This window comes from Pan paniscus, chromosome 3 (genome assembly GCF_029289425.2).
Source record: "Pan paniscus chromosome 3, NHGRI_mPanPan1-v2.0_pri, whole genome shotgun sequence".
Classification (NCBI taxonomy): domain Eukaryota; kingdom Metazoa; phylum Chordata; class Mammalia; order Primates; family Hominidae; genus Pan; species Pan paniscus.
Window position 1 is genome coordinate 49,673,452 of NC_073252.2, and position 21,660 is coordinate 49,695,111.

At 37.7% G+C, this 21,660-nt stretch overlaps 1 protein-coding gene and 1 pseudogene across 1 annotated transcript in view; one reads left to right on the top strand and one right to left on the bottom strand.

The window, feature by feature from the left end:
• The window catches only part of FGF5 (fibroblast growth factor 5), a 703,839-nt gene that overhangs the window by 576,812 nt on the left and 105,367 nt on the right, over positions 1 to 21,660 (bottom strand). The window lies entirely within an intron of this gene.
• On the top strand, positions 10,778 to 21,339 carry LOC134730268 (zinc finger protein 341-like; annotated as a pseudogene).

Here is a 21,660-nt window from a genome sequence, read left to right on the forward strand (position 1 = left end):
TATGGCCGTATAGTATTCCATGATATATATGTGCCACATTTTCTTAATCCAGTCTATCATTGATGGACATTTGGGTTGGTTCCAAGTCTTTGCTATTGTGAATAGTGCTGCAATAAACATACGTGTGCATGTGTCTGTATAGCAGCATGATTTCTAGTCCTTTGGGTATATACCCAGTAATGGGATGGCTGGGTCAAATGGTATTTCTAGTTCTAGATCCTTGAGGAATCACAACACTGTCTTCCACAATGGTTGAACTAGTTTACAGTCCCACCAACAGTGCAAAAGTGTTCCTATTTCTCTGCATCCTCTCCAGCACATGTTGTTTCCTGAATTTTTAATGATCGCCATTCTAACTGGTGTAAGATGGTATCTCATTGTGGTTTTGATTTGCATTTCTCTGATGGCCAGTGATGATGAGCATTTTTTCATGTGTCTTCTGGCTACATAAATGTGTTCTTTTGAGAAGTGTCTGTTCATATCTTTCACCCACTTTTTGATGGAGTTGTTTGTTTTTTTCTTGTAAATTTGTTTGAGTTCTTTGTAGATTCTGGATATGAGCCCTTTGTCAGATGAGTAGATTGCAAAACTTTTCTCCCATTCGGTAGGTTGCCTGTTCACTCTGATGGTAGTTTCTTTTGCTGTGCAGAAGCTCTTTCGTTTCATTAGATCCCATTTGTCAATTTTGGCTTTTGTTGTCATTGCTTTCAGTGTTTTAGACATGAAGTCCTTGCCCATGCCTATGTTCTGAATGGTATTGCCTAGGTTTTATTCTAGGGTTTTTATGGTTTTATGTCTAATATTTAAGTCTTCAATCCGTCTTGAATTAATTTTAGTATAAGGTGTAAGGAAGGGATCCAGTTTCAGCTTTCTACATGTGGCCAGCCAGTTTTCCCAGAACCATTTATTAAATAGGGAATCCTTTCCCCTTTTCTTGTTTTTGTCAAGTTTGTCAAAGATCAGATGGTTGTAGATGTGTGGTATTATTTCTGAGGTCTCTGTTCTGTTCCATTGGTCTATATATCTGTTTTGGTACCAGTACCATGCTGTTTTGGTTACTGTATAGCCTTGTAGTATAGTTTGAAGTCAGGTAGCGTAATGCCTCCACCTTTGTTCTGTTGGCTTAGGATTGACTTGGCAATGCGGGCTCTTTTTTGGTTCCATATGAACTTTAAAGTAGTTTTTCCCAATTCTGTGAAGAAAGTCATTGGTAGCTTGATGGGGATGGCATTCAATCTATAAATTACCTTGGGCAGTATGGCCATTTTCATGATATTGATTCTTCCTATCCATGAGCATGGAATGATCTTCCATTTGTTTGTATCCTCTTTTATTTCGTTGAGCAGTGGTTTGTAGTTCTCCTTGAAGAGGTCCTTCACATGCCTTGTTAGTTGGATTCCTAGGTATTTTATTCTCTTTGAAGCAATTGTGAATGGGAGTTCACAAATGATTTGGCTGTTTGTCTGTTATTGGTGCATAAGAATGCTTGTGATTTTTGCACATTGATTTTGTATTCTGAGACTTTGCTGAAGTTGCTTATCAGCTTCAGGAGATTTTGGGCTGAGATGATGGGGTTTTCTAAATATACAATCATGTCATCTGCAAACAGGGACAATTTGACTTTCTCTTTTCCTAATTGAATACCCTTTATTTCTTTCTCCTGCCTGATTGCCCTGGCCAGAACTTCCAACACTATGTTGAATACGAGTGGTGAGAAAGGGCATCCCTGTCTTGTGCCAGTTTTCAAAGGGAATGCTTCCAGTTTGTGCCCACTCAGTATGATATTGGCTGTGGGTTTGTCATAAATAGCTCTTATTATTTTGAGATATGTTCCATCAATACCTAATTTATTGAGAGTTTCTAGCATGAAGCGTTGTTGAATTTTGTCAAAGGCGTTTTCTGCATCTATTGAGATAATGAGAACAAAGACACAACATACCAGAATCTCTGGGACACATTTAAAGCAGTGTGTAGAGGGAAATTTATAGCACTAAATACCCACAAGAGCAAGCAGGAAAGATCTAAATTTGACACCCTAACATCACAATTAAAAGAACTAGAGAAGCAAGAGCAAACACATTCAAAAGCTAGCACAAGGCAAGAAATAACTAAGATCAGAGCAGAACTGAAGGAGATAGAGACACAAAAAAACCCTTCAAAAAATCAATGAATCAAGGAGCTGGTTTTCTGAAAAGATCAACAAAATTGATAGACCGCTAGCAAGACTAATAAAGAAGAAAAGAGAGAAGAATCAAATAGACGCAATAAAAAATGATAAAGGGGATATCACCACCGATCCCACAGAAATACAAACTACCATCAGATAATACTATAAACACCTCTACGCAAATAAACTAGAAAATCTAGAAGAAATGGATAAATTCCTGGACCCATACACCCTCCCAAGACTAAACCAGGAAGACGTTGAATCCCCGAATAGACCAATAACAGGCTCTGAAATTGAGGCAATAATTAATAGCCTACCAACCAAAAAAAGTCCAGGACCAGATGGATTCACAGCCAAATTCTACCAGAGGTACAAGGAGGAGCTGGTACCATTCCTTCTAAAACTATTCCAATCAATAGAAAAAGAAGGAATCCTCCCCTAACTCATTTTATGAGGCCAGCATCATCCTGACACCAAAGCCTGGCAGAGACACAACAAAAAAAGAGAATTTTAGACCAATATCTCTGATGAACATCGATGCTAAAATCCTCAATAAAATACTGGCAACCCAAATCCAGCAGCACATCAAAAAGCTTATCCACCATGATCAAGTGGGCTTCATCCCTGGGATGCAAGGCTGGTTCAACATACGCAAATCAATAAACGTAATCCAGCATATAAACAGAACCAAAGACAAAAACCACATGATTATCTCAAAATTTAAATTTTAAAAAGAAATCAAACTAGGCAGCTCACTTATAATCACCTTGATTAGAATAAATCTACTAGCAGGTTAATGTACACTAAAAAGAATTCATTGTATATTCCCCATCCTTCATAGTAATACCAATGCTAATAAAATACACTGTACAAATGCTTAGAACTCAGTAACTGAATATTGTAAATATAAAATGTATTATCTCATTACACATATTATCTCAGTGACTGTTTACAAAAACATGATTGAGGCAAACATGGGTGTTTGCTGTTATGGTATACTGAGCCGGCTCATAAAAAAACTGGAAGATATTCTGTTTATGCATCTCCTGACACCTCTCCCTATTATTTACTGAGTGCTGGAAATGAACATCTCTAACTCTAAAAGAGGCAAAGGACCATTGTAGTGGGTTTTTATCACCCTTCCCTTAGACCAAATACACGGTTGGTTATATTTTAAAGAATTTTCCCATTAAATAGAAATAAAAACAAACACGAAAAATAATTTATCAACTAAGCAAATTGAGAATGCTGACAAACTTGGCAGTGACACATAGTGCAATGGAAGACATCTATTGCTCTATTTACTTATTTTCTGTCAGTAGTGGCTCTAAGTCTATAAAAGGCAGAGAAGAGTAAAAGAAAGGAGAGAAAGACATTGTGTGTGTATTTGTGTGTATGTGCAGAAAATAAACCTTTTTTTAGGTTTTCTAAGCTTAGTCAATTATTTTCTGTTAAATTATAATTAATGCAGTCACCAGTAACTGAAGGAATAATTACATTTTGAAGAATGTTTACTACTATAGTTGTAAATGATTGATTCAATGAATTTATTAAAAATGAGCAGTTTGATGGGCTTGAATTTAGTTTTAATACTTCAGTCCAAATTGTTAAAAATAGCAAGAAGCTAACTGCCAGAAGTTTACTTACATCATCCCATTTTTAAATCAGATCTTTTATCTAATAACTTGTAATAATCAAGTTAGGACTCATTAAACATAATCTTTATGCTTCTTCCTTAAACTTTGATCTTTAAACAATGTTTTAAAATACTTTTATGATAAAAACTCTCAACAAGTTTGGTATAGAAGAAATGTACCTCAAATACAGCTACATCACATCCATTGGTGAAAAGCTTTCCTCTAATATCAGGAATAAGAAAAGGATGACCACTCTTGCCACTTCTATTCAATATACTTCTGGAAGCTTTAGCCACAGCAATTAGGCAAGAACAAATAATAACAAAAATTTTAAAAGACATTCAATCAGAAAATAAAAAGTAGAGCTGTCTCTCCTTGCAGGTGACATTTGCTTAAAAACTCTACCAAAAATTACTAGACCTAATAAATTTAGTACATTTTCCGTATACAAAATCAACATAGAAAAATCAATTATGTTTGTATACACTAACAACAAACTATCCAAAAAATGAAATTAAGGAAAGATCCCATTTACAATAGCATGAAAATAAAATACATAGAAATAACCAATGAGATAAAATATTAGTATCTATATATTAAAAACTATAAAACTGATGAAAACATTTGAGGACACAAATAAAAAGATATCACATGTTCATGAATTAGAATAATTAATATTGTCAAAAATGTGCATATTTTCCAACTTAATCCACAAATTCTATACAAACTTTCTCAAAATTCCAATGGAATTTTCACAGAAATAGAAAAAAAATGTTGTAAAGTTTTGTGGTATCACAAAAGACCCCAAACAGCCAAAGGAATCTTGAGCAAAAAGAGCAAAGCTGGAGGTATCACATCACCTGATTTCAAAATATGCTTCAAAACAATGGCTATCAAAACAGCATGGTACCAGCATAAAAACAGACATACAAGCCAATGAACCAAAACAGAAAGCCCAGAAAAAAATGCACATAGTTATGGTCAATTGATCCCTGCAGAAAGTGCCAAGAACACACATTGGGGAAAGGACATTCTCTTCAAAAAATGTTGTTTGGAAAACTGATTCTCTGCATGTGGAAGAATGAAATTAGACCTTTATATCACCCTATATATAAAAACCAACTCAAAATGGATTAATGACTTATACGTAAGAAACTGAAACTGCAAGAATACTAGAGAAAAACATAGGTAAAAAGCTTCTTGATATTGGAGGAAGCAATAAATTCTTAGATAAGTCCCCAAAAGCACAGAAAACAAAAACAAAAATAGACAAATGGGACTGCATCTAATTTAAAAAAAAAAAACTGTGTACAGCCAAGGAACAACCTACAGAATGAAAGAAAAATTATACAAACCATACATCTGAAAAAGAGTTAATATTCAAAATGTATAAGGAATTCACTCAATCACAAGAGAACAAACAACCCCATTAGAAAACAGTCAAAGGATCTGAATGGATATTTTTCAAAAGAAGACATATGTATTAGTCCCTTCTCACATTGCTATAAAGAAGTACCAGAGACTGGGTAATATATAAAGGGCAGAGGTTTTATTGACTCACAGTTCCACTTGCCTGGAGATGCCTCAGGAAACTTACAATCAGGGAGGAAGGTGAATAAGAAGCAAGTACCTTCTTCACAAGGCAACAGGAAAGAGAGCATGTGAAGGAGGAACTGTCAAACACTTATGAAACCATCAGATCTCATGAGAACTCACTCACTATCTTGAGAACAGAATGGGGGAAGCCACCCCCATGATCCAATCACCTCCCACCACTCCTGACACGTGGGGATCACGTGTCAAGATCAATCCCACTCTTGACACGTGGGGATTATGGGGATTAAAGTTTAGATGAGATTTGAGTGGGGACACAGAGCCAAACCATATCAACATACAAATGGTCAACAGGTACAGTCATGCATTACTTAATAACAGGAATACATTCTGAGAAATGTGTCACTAGGTGATTTTGTAGCTGTTTGAACATCATAGAGTGTGCTGACACAAACCTAGATGGTATAACCTACCACACACCTAAACTATATGGTATAGCCTATTACCCCTAGGCTAAAAACATGTACAGCATGTTACTGTACTGAATACTGCAGGCAATTGGAACACAATAATAAGTATTTGTGTATCTAAACATAGAAAAGGTACTGTAAAAATATAGCATAAGAAATGAAAAAATATATACATGTATAGGGCACTTATGAATGGGGCTTGCAGGACTGGAAGTTGCTTTCAGTGAGTCAGTGAGTCAGTGAGTCAGTGGTGAGTGAATGTGAAAGCCTAAGGCATTACTGTACTGTAGGCTTTATAAACACTGCACTAGGCTACACTAAATTTACACAAAATTGTTATTCTTTCTTAAATAATAAATTAATCTTAGCTTACTGTAACTTTTTATTTTATAAACTTTTACAATTTTTTACTTTTCTGTCTCTTTTGTAATACATTTAGCTTAAAACAGAGAATCACTGTACAATTGCATAAAATATTTTCTTTTTTTAATATCCTGATTCTATAGGCATTTTTCTATTTTTAAAATTTGTATTTTATTTTTTGCTTTTAAAACTTTTTTGTTAAAAAACTAAGACATAAACATTATGCTCACACATTAGCCTAAGCCTACACAGGATCAGGATCATCAGTATCACTGTCTTCCCTCTCCAAGTCTCATCCCACTGGAAAGTCTTCAGGGGTAATAACAGCCATAGAGCTGTCATCTCCTATGATAACAATACCTTCTTCTGGAATATTTCCTGAAGGACCTGCCTGAGGCTGTTTTACAGTTAACTTTTTTTTTAATAAGTAGAAGGAGTGCACTCTAAAATAATGATAAATAGTATATTAAATACATAAACCAGTAAAATAATCATTTGTTAATATTATCAAGTAGTATGTACTATACACAATTATATATGCTACACTTTTTTTTTTCATTTTTGAGATAGGGTCTGTATTAGTCCATTCTCATGCTGCTAATAAAGACATACCCAAGACCGGGTAATTTATAAAGGGAAGAAGTTTAATTGACTCACAGTTCAGCGTGGCCGGGAAGGCCTTAGGAATCTTACAATAATGGCAGAAGGGGAAGCAAACACATCCAACTTCACATGACGGCAGCAAGGAGAAGTGTCAAGTGAAGGCAGGGAAAAGCCCATTAATAAAGCCATCAAATCTTGTGAGACCTCACTCACTATCATGAGAACAGCATGGAGGAACCACTCCCTTGATGTAATCGCCTTGCACAAGATCCCTTGCACACATGGGGATTACAATTCGAATTACAATTCAAGATGAGGTTTGGGTGGGGACACAGCCGAACTATACTATTCTGTCCCTGGCACCTCGCAAATCTCATGTCCTCACATTTCAAAACACAATCATGCCCTTCCAACAGTCCCCCAAAGTCTTAACTCATTCTAGTATTAACCCAAAAGTCCAAGCCCAAAGTCTTATCTGAGACAAGGCAAGTCCCTTCCACCTATGAGCCTGTAAAATCAATAGCAAGTTAGTTACTTCTTAGATACAATGGAGGTAAAGGCATCTGGTAAATACACCCATTCCAAATGGAAGAAATCGGCTAAAATGAAAGGGCTACAGGCCAAAGAAAGGCCTGTAAGGCCGAAAAGGGCTAAGTCAGAAATCCAATAGGGAAGTCATATCTTAAATTTCCAAAATGACCTCCTTTGACTCCATGTCTCAAATGCAGGTCACGAGGTCCAAAATGATCTCCTTTGACTCCATGTCACACTGATGCAAGAGATGGGCTCCCATGGACTTGGGCAGCTCCACCCCTGTGGCTTTGTGGGGTACACGCCACTTCCTAGCTTTCTTCACTGGCTGACATTGAGTGTCTGTGGCATGTCCCACCATGCCTGGCTAATTTTGTAATTTTTGTAGTGATGGGGGACTCACTATTTGCCCAGGCTGGTCTCAAACTCCTGGGATCAAGCAATAGTCCCATCTTAGCCTACCAAAGTGCTAGGATTAAAGGCATGAGCCACCACACCCAGAATCTGTGCCATAATTTTATATGACTGGCAGCACAGCAGTTTCTTTACACCAGCATCACCACAAACATATGAATAATGCATTGCACTATGACATCACCAAGAAATAAGAATTTTTCAGGTTCATTATAATCATATGGAACCATCTCGCATACGCAGTCTGTCATTGATCAAAATGTTGTTATACAGTGTGTGACTGTTATGAAAAAGTGCTCAACATCACTAGTCATCAGGGAAAGCAAATCGGAACCACAATGAGATAACACTTCACACCTGTTAGAATGGCTATTATCAAAAAGACAAAAGATAACAAGCTTTGGCAAGTATGTGGAGAAAAGGGAATCCTTGCATACTATTGGTAGGAATACAAATTGGTATAGCCATTATGCAAAATACTATGAAGATTCTCAAAAAATTAAAAATAGAACTACCACATAATCCAGCAATCCAAGTTCTGAGTATACAAGGAAATGAAATTATCATGTTGAAAAGATATCTGCACTCCCACATTCACTGCAGCATTATTCACAAGAACCAAGATATAGAATCAACCTAAGTGTCCATCAATAGATGAATGCATAAAGAAAATGCAGGATATATGTGTGAGTGTATATACGTGTATACGTATATACGTGTGTGTATATACGTGTATACGTATATACGTGTGTGTATATACGTGTATACGTATATACGTGTGTATATACGTGTATACGTATATACGTGTGTGTATATACGTGTATACGTATATACGTGTGTGTATATACGTGTATACGTATATACGTGTGTGTATATACGTGTATACGTATATACGTGTGTGTATATACGTGTATACGTATATACGTGTGTGTATATACGTGTATACGTATATACGTGTGTGTATATACGTGTATACGTATATACGTGTGTGTATATACGTGTATACGTATATACGTGTGTGTATATACGTGTATACGTATATACGTGTGTGTATATACGTGTATACGTATATACGTGTGTGTATATACGTGTATACGTATATACGTGTGTATATACGTATATACGTGTGTGTGTATATACGTATATACGTGTGTGTGTATATACGTATATACGTGTGTGTATATACGTATATACGTGTGTGTGTATACGTATATACGTATATACGTGTGTGTGTATATACGTATATACGTATATACGTGTGTGTATACATATATATATATAGAGAGAGAGAGAGAGAGAGAGGAGGGAATTGCTCAGCCTTTAAAATGAAGAAAATCCTATCATCTACAACATCACTATGAACCTGGAGGACATTATGTCAAGTGAAATAAGCCAGGCACAGAAAGACAAATACTGTTTGATCTCACTTATATGTGGAATATAAAAAGTAAAACTCATAAAAGCAGAGAACAGATGGTTGCCAGGGGGTTGGGGGGTAGGGTAAATCGGGAGATGTCAGTCAAAGGGTATACAGTTTCAGTAATCTAGAATGAGTAAGTTCTGGAGATACAATGTACGGAATAGCAACTATAGTTAATAACACCATATTTTATACTTGAAATTTGCTAAGAAAGTAGACCTTAAATATTCTCACCGTAAAATAAAGGCATTGTGATGGAAATGTTAATAAGCTTGATTATAATAATCATTTCATAATGTATATGTATTTCAAAACATCACATTGCATACTATAAATATGTATAATTTTTGTCAGTTATACCTCAATAAATCTATGTTAATAATTCTGGAAATATCACTCTGGTTGTCAATTATTAAACTGGAAACCACCAGGGACTCTGGAGACACTATGCTTCAATTTCAATTCCAGCTCTACTATGTGCTAATTGAAAGACTTTAGGCACTTTCTTAAAATTCTGTGCCTCAATTTCAACATCCATAAAATGTGTTTAAAGAATTAAATAGTAAATGCTTATGTAAGGATTTAGTACTGTCTGAATATTTGAATGTGCTCAATAAGGTTAGCTATTTTTATTATCAGTTAAGCAATAAAGGCACAAAGTAATGAACTCGGTTAGCCAATGTGGTATCAGAATATGAATCATTCAGTCTATTTTGTTTTCTCAATGATAGAATCAAGCCTTTCTCCTCAAATAAACATTTCGGCTAAAGTATCTTGACCTGATGCAACTAAAACAAAATATATTCAATTTTTTAATTTACTCCTCAAATACCATTCAATTTCTGATCTGGTCTTTGGCCACTCTAAGCACAGGTCTCTTGCTTGGACTACAATGTTCCACAGCTGCAAATTGCCTTAATTTTTAATTTCCCAGGTGTGGGATCAGAACTATGATAATGGAGTGTGTTTTAATAAATCCTTAGACTCTTAAAATGGGACTTCGGAAAGACTAACTCAAACCCAGAGATGGAGTAAGTTGGAGTGTAGGGTGATTAGAAAGTGAAGCTCTAAAGAGAAGAATTGTTCATTATTGTAATACTAGGTAGGAATGATTAGCAGATAATACTGGGTAGAAAATCCAAAAGACAATCCAGATAAATTATTATCTAACCCAATCCAGCAGTGAATAATAAAGATAATAAATGACCCAGTTGAGCTTATCCCAGGCATAAAAGGAGGATTTCGTATTAGAAATTCCTTAAATGTCTTTCAACACTTAATAAAGAAGAAAAATGGTATGATCGTCTGACTTATTAAAGAGCATATAAAAGGGAACTTTCCATGTTAAACACACAAAAACACATGTACACACCCACATATTACTGTAAACAGGGAAATAGTAGACATTATCCCTTTAAAATAAAAAACGACACAAGGAAGGTACACTATTAATACTTACATTTATTCATGTACCACAATGCCTTACAAGAATAATTTTAAAAGAAAGAAAAATAAATTAAGGAAATATGATTGGAAGAGAAGAAATAGAAACATCATTGTTTGCAGGTATGACTAACAGCATAGAAACCCTACCTCCCCAAAAAATCTATTGATTAATTATAAGAAATATAGGGGCTCCAAGACGGTGCAGGTGATCTTTAAGGCCCTGGAGGGAATGGACAACCAGACCATTCTAGCTGTCCCATCATTACTGGATGGCCAAGGAGCAGTCCCTGATCCCAGAGGCCAGAGTGTCAATGCGCCCCCTGCTATCCAGCCATTGGATGATGAGGATGTCTTTCTCTGTGGGAAGTGTAAGAAGCAATTCAACTCGCTGCCAGTGTTTATGACCCACAAGCGGGAACAGTGCCAAAGAAATGCCCCCGACCTGGCCACAGTCTCGCTGGTCACCAACAGCATCTACACAATCTACACACCTTCGGCAGCACCCACAGCGGTCCAGCAGGCCTTGCCTCCTGCCAATTGCCAGATCTCTACATACATCACAGTGCCCCCGTCCCCACTGATCCAGGGGAACATCTTGGTAAGCAATGACGTGCTCATGTCTGCCATTTCAGGCTTCACATCCCTGGAGCAGCCCATGCCCTAGGGCCCGCGACCTGTGCAGAGCAGCCTGAACATGCATTCTGTGCCCAGCCACCTCACCCAGCCTTCACCCCCTCCTCCACCACTGCCCTCACCACCTCCACCCCACAGCCTGGGCCCCCCTGGGCATCCCAATCCTGGTGGGAATGGTGTGGTGAAGGTGTACAGTGCTGCTGCACTCATGGCTGGGAGTGGAATGGTGGAGATCCAGGCACTGGGGATGCAGCCCTACCCACCCCTGGAGGTGCCAAACCAGTGTGTGGAGGCTCCAGTATACCCCACCCCCGCAGTGTACAGCCCTGGCAAACAGGGATTCACACCCAAAGGACCAAACCCTGCTGCCCCATGACCAGTGCCACCGGGGGCACTGTGGCCACCTTTGACTCTCCACCAATGCTGAAGACCCCACGGGCTAAACATACCAGGGGACTCCTGGAAGCTACAGGGAAGCCAAAGGCTCAGAAACTCAAGTGCCCATACTGTGACAAGTCATTCACCAAAAACTTCGACCTGCAGCAGCACATCTGAAGCCACACAGGTGAGAAGCCCTTCCAATGCATTGCGTGTGGCCGTGCCTTTGCCCAGAAGTCTAATATTAAGAAACACATGCAGACCCACAAGGTATGGCCTTCAGGACACGGTGGTGGCACTGTGTCTCGAAACTCTGTGACTGTACAGGTCTTGGCCCTGAACCCCAGCAGGCAGGAGGATGAGGAAAACACAGGGTTGGGCCAGCCCCTACCAAGCTTGCCACAGCTCCAGGCCTGGCCCACAGCCAGCGATGGCAAGGGGCAAGCCGGAAACCCAAGCAGGTAGTCCTCATCTACAGCTCCTACTTGTTCCAGTTCTGCCCCAGCAAGTTCAGCACCTATTTCCAGCTCAAGTCTCACATGACCCAGCATAAGAACTAGCAGGTGCACAAATGTGTGGTCAAAAGCTGTGCCCAGACGTTCCCAAAGCTCGACACATTTCTGGAGCACAGCAAGAGCCACCAGGAGGAGCTGAGCTGCCCCGGCCACTTCTGCAACAAGGACTTACCCCTGCTATACGACCTGAGCGTGCACCAGTATTCCCACAGCCTCCTTCCACAGCACAGCCCCAAGAAGGGCGGTGCCGTCTACAAGTGTGTCAAACGTGTCAACAAATATCCACCCCGGAGGCCCTGGAGCATCACCTGCAGACCGCCACTCACAACTTCCCCTACCCACACTGCTAGAAGGTGTTTCCTTGTGAACGCTACCTGCAGCGTCATCTGCCAACCCACTGCAGCGGGGGCAGGTTCAAGGGCCAGGTGTGCAAGAAGTCCTCCCGGCGGGTGCATTACCTCAAACTGCGCGCTCACAACCACTCAGGCGAGAAGCCCTACAAATGCTCGGTGTGCGAGTCCGCATTCAACCGCAAGGACAAACTGTGAGAGAGACATGTTGATCCACCAGCTCTTCAAGAAATACAAATGCCCTTTATCGACGCACACAGGCTGCGGTAAGTTGTTCAACCGGCCGGACAAGCTGAAGGCCCATGTCCTCTCCCACTCCGGCACGAAGCTCCACAAATGCGCCCTGTGCAGCAGGTCCTTCAGCCGCCGTGCCCACCTCGCCGAGCACCTGCGCGCCCACACGGGCTACTACAAGTTCCGCTGTGCTGGCTGTGCCAAGGACTTTTTCCGCCACAAATACCTCAAAGATCACCGCTGTCGTCTCGGCCCCCAGAAGGAAAAGGACCTGCAAACCCGGCGGCACTCCCCCGCCCCACCACAGCCCGCGAGAAGAGGGCAGCCCCGCGCCGTGGCGGCAGTGGTGGGCGCAAGGTGGTGACCCCCTTGCCTGACCCGCTGGGGCTGGAGGAGATGAAGGACACAGGGGCTGGTCTGGTGCCCGAGGCCGTCCCGGGCAAGCCGCCCTTCGCAGAGCTGAACGCGGAGCTTTCCGTCGTCGTGGGTGGTGCGGTGGGCACGGAATCTGAGCTGGTGGTACCTGGACAGCTGAGGGGCTGGGCTCCAACCTGGCTCTGGCAGGGCTGCAGGCCGGGGCCGAGGGCCCATGTGCCATGCTCGCTGTGCTCATCTACATCGAGGCCTCAGAGTGACGGACCCGGGGTGTCCGTTTCCTGGGAAGGCCTGATGCTCATGTTTGGGTCCAGGCTCCCTGGGGGCAGACTGGAGATCCTTCCCAGTGGAAGCGAGCCATCAAGCCATTGGCAGAAATCCTTCTGAATGTCATTCATAAACCTTGGCCCATGGCCGCCTTCCGGTGTCCCCTCTCCTGCTGGAAAGCCCTGCAACATTCTGGGGTCAGGGGCAGGGCCGCCCACGGTTTCTGGGCAGAGCCACGGCAAGAGAGAGATGGCTGGAGCCTGAGCAGCCCAGCGTCCCGCTGGTCTAGGCTGGTAGTTGCGTCCCCTGGGAGAGAAGACAGGGCAGTTCCGCCCACTCTGCCTCCAGGCTGCCTCCGGGTGGGCTCTAGTCCGCTGCTCTTCAGGAAGCCTGCCATAAACTCTTTGGAGTTTATCTGTTGGACCTTTTCACAGACAGTTCCCCACAGCGTCCTCAGACAGCTCTGTGATGTTGGCTTTTAGGAGGCACTCAACTGTCACGGCTGGACTGTAGCTGTGAGACAGATCTGGCTTCAATTCCAAGAGTTGACATGCACTTGCCTTGTGACCTCGGGCAAGTCACTTCACCCCTCTGAGCCCCGTGTTCCTCATCTGTACAATGGGGCTTACAATACAACTACCTCATAGGGTTGTCCTGGGGATCCAGTATGATGAAATGTGCCAGGGGCTTGCTCAATAAATGTTGTTGTCATTAAAAAAAAAAGAAAAGAAATATAGTATATGTAGTGTAATTCATATTTCTGTATAAATGTAATCACGATTTTTTTCTAGAAAACCATATGTTTAAATAAATGTATGAAAACAATAAAACAAAAGAAAATAAATATTCTGGAGTAGTTGTATGTGGACGAAGAGAAATGTAATTGGAAATGGAGATGAAAATGGTTGCCAGAGACTGGAGAGGGATGGGAAATGAGACATTGGTGAAGGTGTAAAGTTTCAGTCACACAGAAGGAATAAGTTCTCAAGATGTATGGCACAGCATGGTGGCTTCATTAATAATAAAGTGTAGTATACTCAAAAATTGCTGAAAGAGTGGATATTAATTGTTCTCATCATAAACAATAATAGGGATGTGAGATGATGGATATGTAATAGCTTCATTTAATCATTCCACAATGTATACATATATCAAAACATCACTTTTTATACCTAAACATATATATTCTTTCAATTAAATGAAGCAAATTAAATACATACAAATATATATAATTTTTAATGTGTTGATTTAAATAAATAAATGGGGTATAAAGAGGGAAAACATTTTAAAATAAAATTTAATTTAAAAAGAACCTAGCAGGGACTCATGGTAATAATGCTATAGAATGAGGAGGACATTGACTTAACTCTATGTCCCTGAGGTGCTTAAATTAGAAAGGTGGTGGGAATGGGGAGCTGATATCAACTTTGTTTCCTGAAACAAACACAATGAATCCTTCAAAATTCTTGGTTCATGTACTAATTTTTCAGAACAATTTCCTTCCTCCCTTCAATTTACCTCTCCTAAGTCATGCATGAAACTCTTTGTCCTACTCGATCATTAAAATAGGTGTTTTTCCTCTCATCTCCTGAAATACATACTACAGCAAGCCTATTTCTTTCTAGCTTACCCCAGCTCCCAGGAGATCACAAGTAGTTAACAATGTAGACAAAATAAGTTCTTTGTGTCAATGGTATAACTTGACAGTTTCATTTAAAAATTACAAGTGAAACATTACTAACTGAATGCCAGACTCTTCATAAACTCAAGATTGGCTTCCTAATAGCAACATTATTCAAAATATTTATGAATAATATAGAAACTACTAAATAATTTTGTTTTTAATTCTCAGCATAGTCCTCACCAGAAAAAATAAAAATATATGTCCCTATGCCTACCAATCATCCTTTACGTTATATGAATTAAAAGTTCTGATCCTCTGGTTAGTAGAAAATATGAGTAATCAGGTAGTAGAACAGATTCACATCTTTGATGTATTTGTGTGTGTTTGTAGGGGCAGGAGGAGATTGTAAGGAATGGATAAAGGAAGATGTAAAAAATGAAAACAATGCTGGGAGGAAGAATGAGTCTTATCTAAGTAAAACATTTTGAATGAAAGTAAAAGCCAAGCAGATTCAATGGTGTCTTGAGCCTTGTAACTAACTATATTATAGAAACCTTGCTAAGATCTTCTACCATGTTATATTGAATGTCTCATCAGAGGCCAAGCAAGTGGACATTGAAAACAGCACAAGAACAATATTAATTCTGAAAATCAGGTCTTCTTAAATTCTAATGAGGGAAAGATAACAACAACAAAAAAAAGATAGATAAAACCATCTGAATGAACAAAAGCACAAACAGCAGTGTCTCTGATGGCTAACGTCAATTTAAGACAATTGCTCAATATAGTTGCTTAACAAATAATAATAAAAGATAAACTTTGATAAATTAGAAAATTTGATAGGGTCTTTAAGTGGAAAGTTGCTTTTTCTTAAACAGCAAGGAAGGCAATCCAAGACTGTTGTGATAATGTCAAGACTATCACAATAAAACATTACAAAATTTATTATTGATCCTACAGGTCAAAACAGAGTTGCTCTTTTTCTGTAAAACTTGATATCTTATTATCTATTAAAATGCTGATGGAAATTATGGTTCACTCTGTCATGCTAGGTTCTCACTATATGATTCCTTGAAAGAAAAATTAATCTTAGATGTTACAATCAGAAATATCTATGCTTCACCTGCTCAATGGTTTTGTTGTTCTGGGTGGACACTGAATTATGTGACGTCAATATTTTTCTTTCTTTTTTTATTTTTAAACTTTTATTTTATATTCTGGGGTACATGTGCAGGTTTATTCCATAAGTAAACTTATGTCACAGGGGTTTGATATACAGATTATTCTGTCACCCAGGTACTAAGCCTAGTACCCAATAGTTATTTTGTTGTTGTTGTTCCTCTTCCTCCTCCCACCCTCCACCCTCAAGTAGGCCCTAGTGTCTGTCATTCCCCTCTTTGTGTCAGTGTGTTCTGATCATTTAGCCCCCACTTATAAGTGAGAACATACAATACTTGGTTTTCTATTGCTGCATTAGTTTGCTAGGGATAATGCCCTCCATATCCTTTTATGTCCCTGCAAAGGACATAATCCAATTATTTTTTATGGCTGCATAGTATTCTGTGGTGTATATGTACCACATTTTCTTTATCCAGTCTGTCATTGATGGGCATTTAAGTTGATTCTATATTTCTGCAATTGTGAATAGTGCTGCAGTGAACATACATGTGCAAGTGTTTTTATGATAAAATGATTTATATTCCTTTGGGAATATAAATATAAACCCGTAATGGGATTGCTGGGTCAGATGGTAGTTTTGTTTTTAGCTTGTTGAGGAATTGCCACCAGGCTTTCCACAATGGTTGAACTAATTTGCAGTCCCCCCAACGGTGTATAAGTGTTCCCTTTTCTCCACACCCTGTTATTTTTTGACTTTTTAGTAATAGCCATTCTGACTTGTGTGAGATATTCTCATTTGTGGTTTTGATTTGCATTTCTCTAAGTATTAGTGATACAAGCCTTTTTTCATATCCTTGTTGGCCGCATGTATGTCTTCTTTTGAAAAGTGTCTGTTCATGTCCTTTGTCTACTTTTTAATGGGCCTGTTTTGTTCTTGTAAATTTGTTTAAGTTCCTTATAGATACTGGGTAGTAGACCTTTGTCAGATGCATAGTTTTCAAAAGTTTTCTCCAATTCTGTAGGTTGTCTGCTTACTCTGTTGAGAGTTTCTTTTGTTATGCAGAAACACTGTAGTTAATTAGGTCTCATTTGTCAGTTTTTGCTTTCATTTCAATTGCTGTTGACTGACAAGCAGTTTTGCTTACATTGCAATTGCTTTCTTCATCATGAAATATTTGCCCATTTTATGTCCAGAATGGTATTGCCTAGGTTGTCTTCCAGAGTTTTTATAGTTTTTGGTTTTACATTTAAGCCTTTAATCCATCTTGAGGTGATTTTTGAATATGGTGTGAGGAAGGGGTCCAGTTTCAATCTTTTGCCTATGGCTAGCTTATTTTTCTCTTTTAAATCTGGCATACATTTTGAACACTAACCTCAACCTCAGCTTCACTCCATTTCTTCAACCTTTTCTTTCTCTCCATCTTTTAAAATCTTTTTGTCATAAGATATACACATTTCCCTTGTTAATTGCCTCAAATTATTTTGTAGGAATGCAGGCTATAGATAGCTGATAGACAGAAGGAAGATAGTAGAAGGAAAAAGGAACAGGAGGAAGGAAATGTTTTGAAACTATTTCCCAGAAGCATAATCGGGCAGCAGATCATAAAGAACTATGAAGGATGTTGAGACTGAACAACCAGGTAAGGCATTGCAACAAACCGAGTCAATTGGTTTGACTGGATTAGCAATTTACAAGAATTTTAAAAATGTATATGTTAAGAGTAATTATAAATAAAAGAATCAGCAAGAGTCCATTTTTCATTACCAATTAGAATTTTTCGTCACGGAGATTTTGAAGACACTCTAAAATATAAAATCTATAGGGCCAAAAAGATGGTATTATCATAATAAAAATGGCATTTTGGCATGGGAAATAGAATTCAGTGAAAGAAAAATAATGAGCTATTTTTAAAGGCATTTTGTTATTGGTTTGACAAAAAGTAACAATAAGAAGTAGATATGGAGCTAAAAGCCCAGACGAACAGACATGCTTGAACATCTGACCAAAGTTAATAGAAGACATAAAAGTGTGTGACATATTGAAGTAGTGGAATATAAAAGAGGTGTAAATGAGAGAAACGTCATTTGGGAGAGATCCAAATTAGTGAGAGAAAAGGAAATGGTAAAACAATTATACTAGATATTAGAATATCTAGAAGACAAATAAGAGGCTACAAAGTAATAAAGGCCAAAGAAAGGGAACATTTTAAGAAATGCATAAACTCTCATTAAAAGCAGTAGCAGAGGTCAAGTATAAAGTGGAACGAAATCTTAGAAGAGATCTTTTTGCTTACAAACAGATTGTAGACGATTACTGAATGAATAAATAAAATTTAGGCAGACAGCTAAAGTAAGAACGAAAATGAGGCCAGGCATGGTGGCTCACACCTGTAATCCCAGTACTTTGGGAGGCCAAGGTGGGTGGATCACCTGAGGTCAGGAGTTTGAGACCAGCCTGGCCAACATGGCAAAACCTTGTCTCTATTAAAAATACAAAAAATTAGCCAGGTGTGGTGGCATGCACCTGTAACCCCAGCTATTAGGGAGGCTGAGGCAGGAGAATCATTTGAACCCAGGAGGTGGAAGTTGCAGTGAGCCAAGATCGTGCCACTGCACTCCAGCCTGTGCAACAGAGCGAGATTCTATCTTAAAAAAAAAAAAAAAAGTGAGACACAATCTAAATAATATTCTGAAGAAAATTGTCATAATTTTTTAAATGTAATTTTATTTGCTCTTTAATTAATCACTAGCGAGCTGTCACCAATATTGTATTTTGTCTATATAGTTTTCTCTGTAAATTTATTTTAAGCTTTGTAAATGTATTTTAGGCTCAAAGAGGCTAGGATGGAAAAAATATTATGCAAATACTGTTTAAAAGAAAGCTTGAGTGTCTATATAAATATCAGAAAAATCTTGCCAAGAGTGAAGATGATATTGAACAACGATATAGCTCAATTTTATTTCAAGAAGAAATAAAAAATCATGAAGCATATGTATCTAGCATCAGAATATCAAAACACATAAATCAAAAAGATAGTATTTTAAAAGATACAGATAAACCTATAATTATAGTTGGACATAATGACATTCATCTCTAAGTAATAGCTAGAATAAGTAGACAGGAAATCAGTAAGGATACAGTAGGCCTGAACAACACAATCAAGCAACTTGGCTTAATTGCTATTTTTAGAATAGTAATTCTAAAAATACACCTACAAGAGGGAATACACATGCAAGTGAACCTGTAACATCAACTAAGATAGACCATATACTGGGAGATAAAGTAAATGTCAATAAATGTAAAAAAATTAAATCATAAAGAATATAAAATACTCTCCTTCCATAATAGAATTTAACTAGAAATTAATATCAAAATGACATTTTGAAAAATTTTCTAACATTTAGAGGTTAAACAACATACTTCAAGAGTTATAAAGGAAATTATAAAGCCTTTGAATTGAGTGAAAATTAAACATAGAAATGAAAATAAAAACAAACATCAAACATCAAAATTTGTGAAATTCAACTAAATCAGTGCATAGAGGAAAACATATGGAATTTCAAGTTTATATAGCAGAAGAATAGTTTAAAATCAATAAACTAATATTCTACATTAAAGCACTAGAAAACTAAAACAAATTAATTAAAATGTAACTAGGAAGAAATAATAAAAATAAGAGCAGAAATCAATAAAACAGAAAACAACAAAATAGTAAACAATTCATGTTAAAAAGCTGGTTCTTCAAAAAGATCATTAAAACTGATAGATTAAAAATGACCTACTAATATCAGAGATAAAAAATGAATATCCCTACACTTTCTACTACATATATTAAAATGATAACATGATATTAAGAATGACTTTATGCCTATAGATTGGTTAGGTGAAATGAACAAATACCTTGAATGATACAAACTACAAACATATTTAGAAATAAAGAACCTGATTTTCCCTATTATCTATTTTAAAAATAGAGTTTGTAGTTATAAGCCTTCTCTCAAAGAAAACTCCAGTGGTAGAAGGCTTCACTGGTGACCTCTACCAATCAATTAAGGAAGAAATAACATCAACTCTACAATTACCAAAAAGTAGAAGAGCAAGTAAAACATTCTAAATTATTTCTAAAGCCAGAATTACACTGATAGAAAATCAGAAAAGGCCTTACAAAAAGACTAAAGACAAATACATAAAATGAACGAAAAAATAAACACAACATCAAAATTAATTAATTAATTACTTAATTAAGTGGATGTAAAAATTCTCGACAAAATATTAGCATACTTGATCCAATATTATATACACAACATGAGCAAACTGGGTTTCTCCCACGAATGCAAGTTGGTTAAACCTGTGAAAAATCAATCAATGTAAATCACTTTATCAACAAACTAAAAGTAAAGAATCTGAAAAACCATAAGATTATTTCAATAAACAGAAAAATATCATCTGACAAAATTTAATATCCATTCATGTCAAATACTCTTGGTAAACTAGGATTAGTAGGAGACTTCCTCAAACTGATAAACAGTATCTACAAAAAAACCCACTAGAGCTAACATATTTAATAATGAGAGAATGCTTTCTCCTTAAAACTGAAAAAAAAAAAAACCAATATCCCCTTCTCTACTTCTATTACACATTATCTTGGAGGTTTCATGCAGTGCATTAAAGAATGAAAAATAAATAATAATAATAAAAGCACACAAATTAAATATAGAGAAATAAAAGGTTTAATTTATGATCTTCTGCATACAAAACCACACAAAAAATAGCCAGTAGAACTGATAAGTTTAAGAAAGTTGCATGATGAAAGGTTAACAGAGAAAAATCAATTTTATTTCTATATACTATCAATAATCAATTAGAAAGTGACTTTTAAAAATTCTATTTACAAGAGCATTAAAAAATGAAATTTCTAGGGACAGATCTAACAAAATATTTACAAGATTCTGAAAGCTATTGATATGGTTTGGCTGTGCCCCCACCCAAATCTCAACTTTAATTGTATCTCCCAGAATTCCCAGGTGTTGTGGGAGGGACCCCAGGGGACGTAATTGAATCATGGGGGCCAGTCTTTCCCATGCTATTCTTGTGATAGTGAATAAGTCTCATCAGATCTGTTGGGTTTATCAGGGGTTTCCACCTTTGCTTCTTCCTCATTATTGTCTTGCCACTGCCATGTGAGAAGTGCCTTTCACCTCCCACCATAATTCAGAGGCCTCCCCAGCCATGTGAAACTGTAAGTCCAATTAAACCTCTTTTTCTTCCCAGTCTCAAGTATGTCTTTATTAGGATCAATACAGCTATAAAACATTCGTGAGAGAAATAAATAAAACCCAAATAAATGAAGAGATTTACAGCATTCATAGATCAAAAGACTCAATACGTTAAGATGTAATTCTCTCCAAATTGATAACTATTTTAGCAAAATCCCAGCAGGCTTATTTGTAGGAATCAACAAGATGATTTCTACAAATTTAGGTGATTCTAAACTTTATATGGAAAAGCAAGGGAACCAGAATTTTAAGCAATTAAAAAAAAAAGTTTGAGGACTCATAT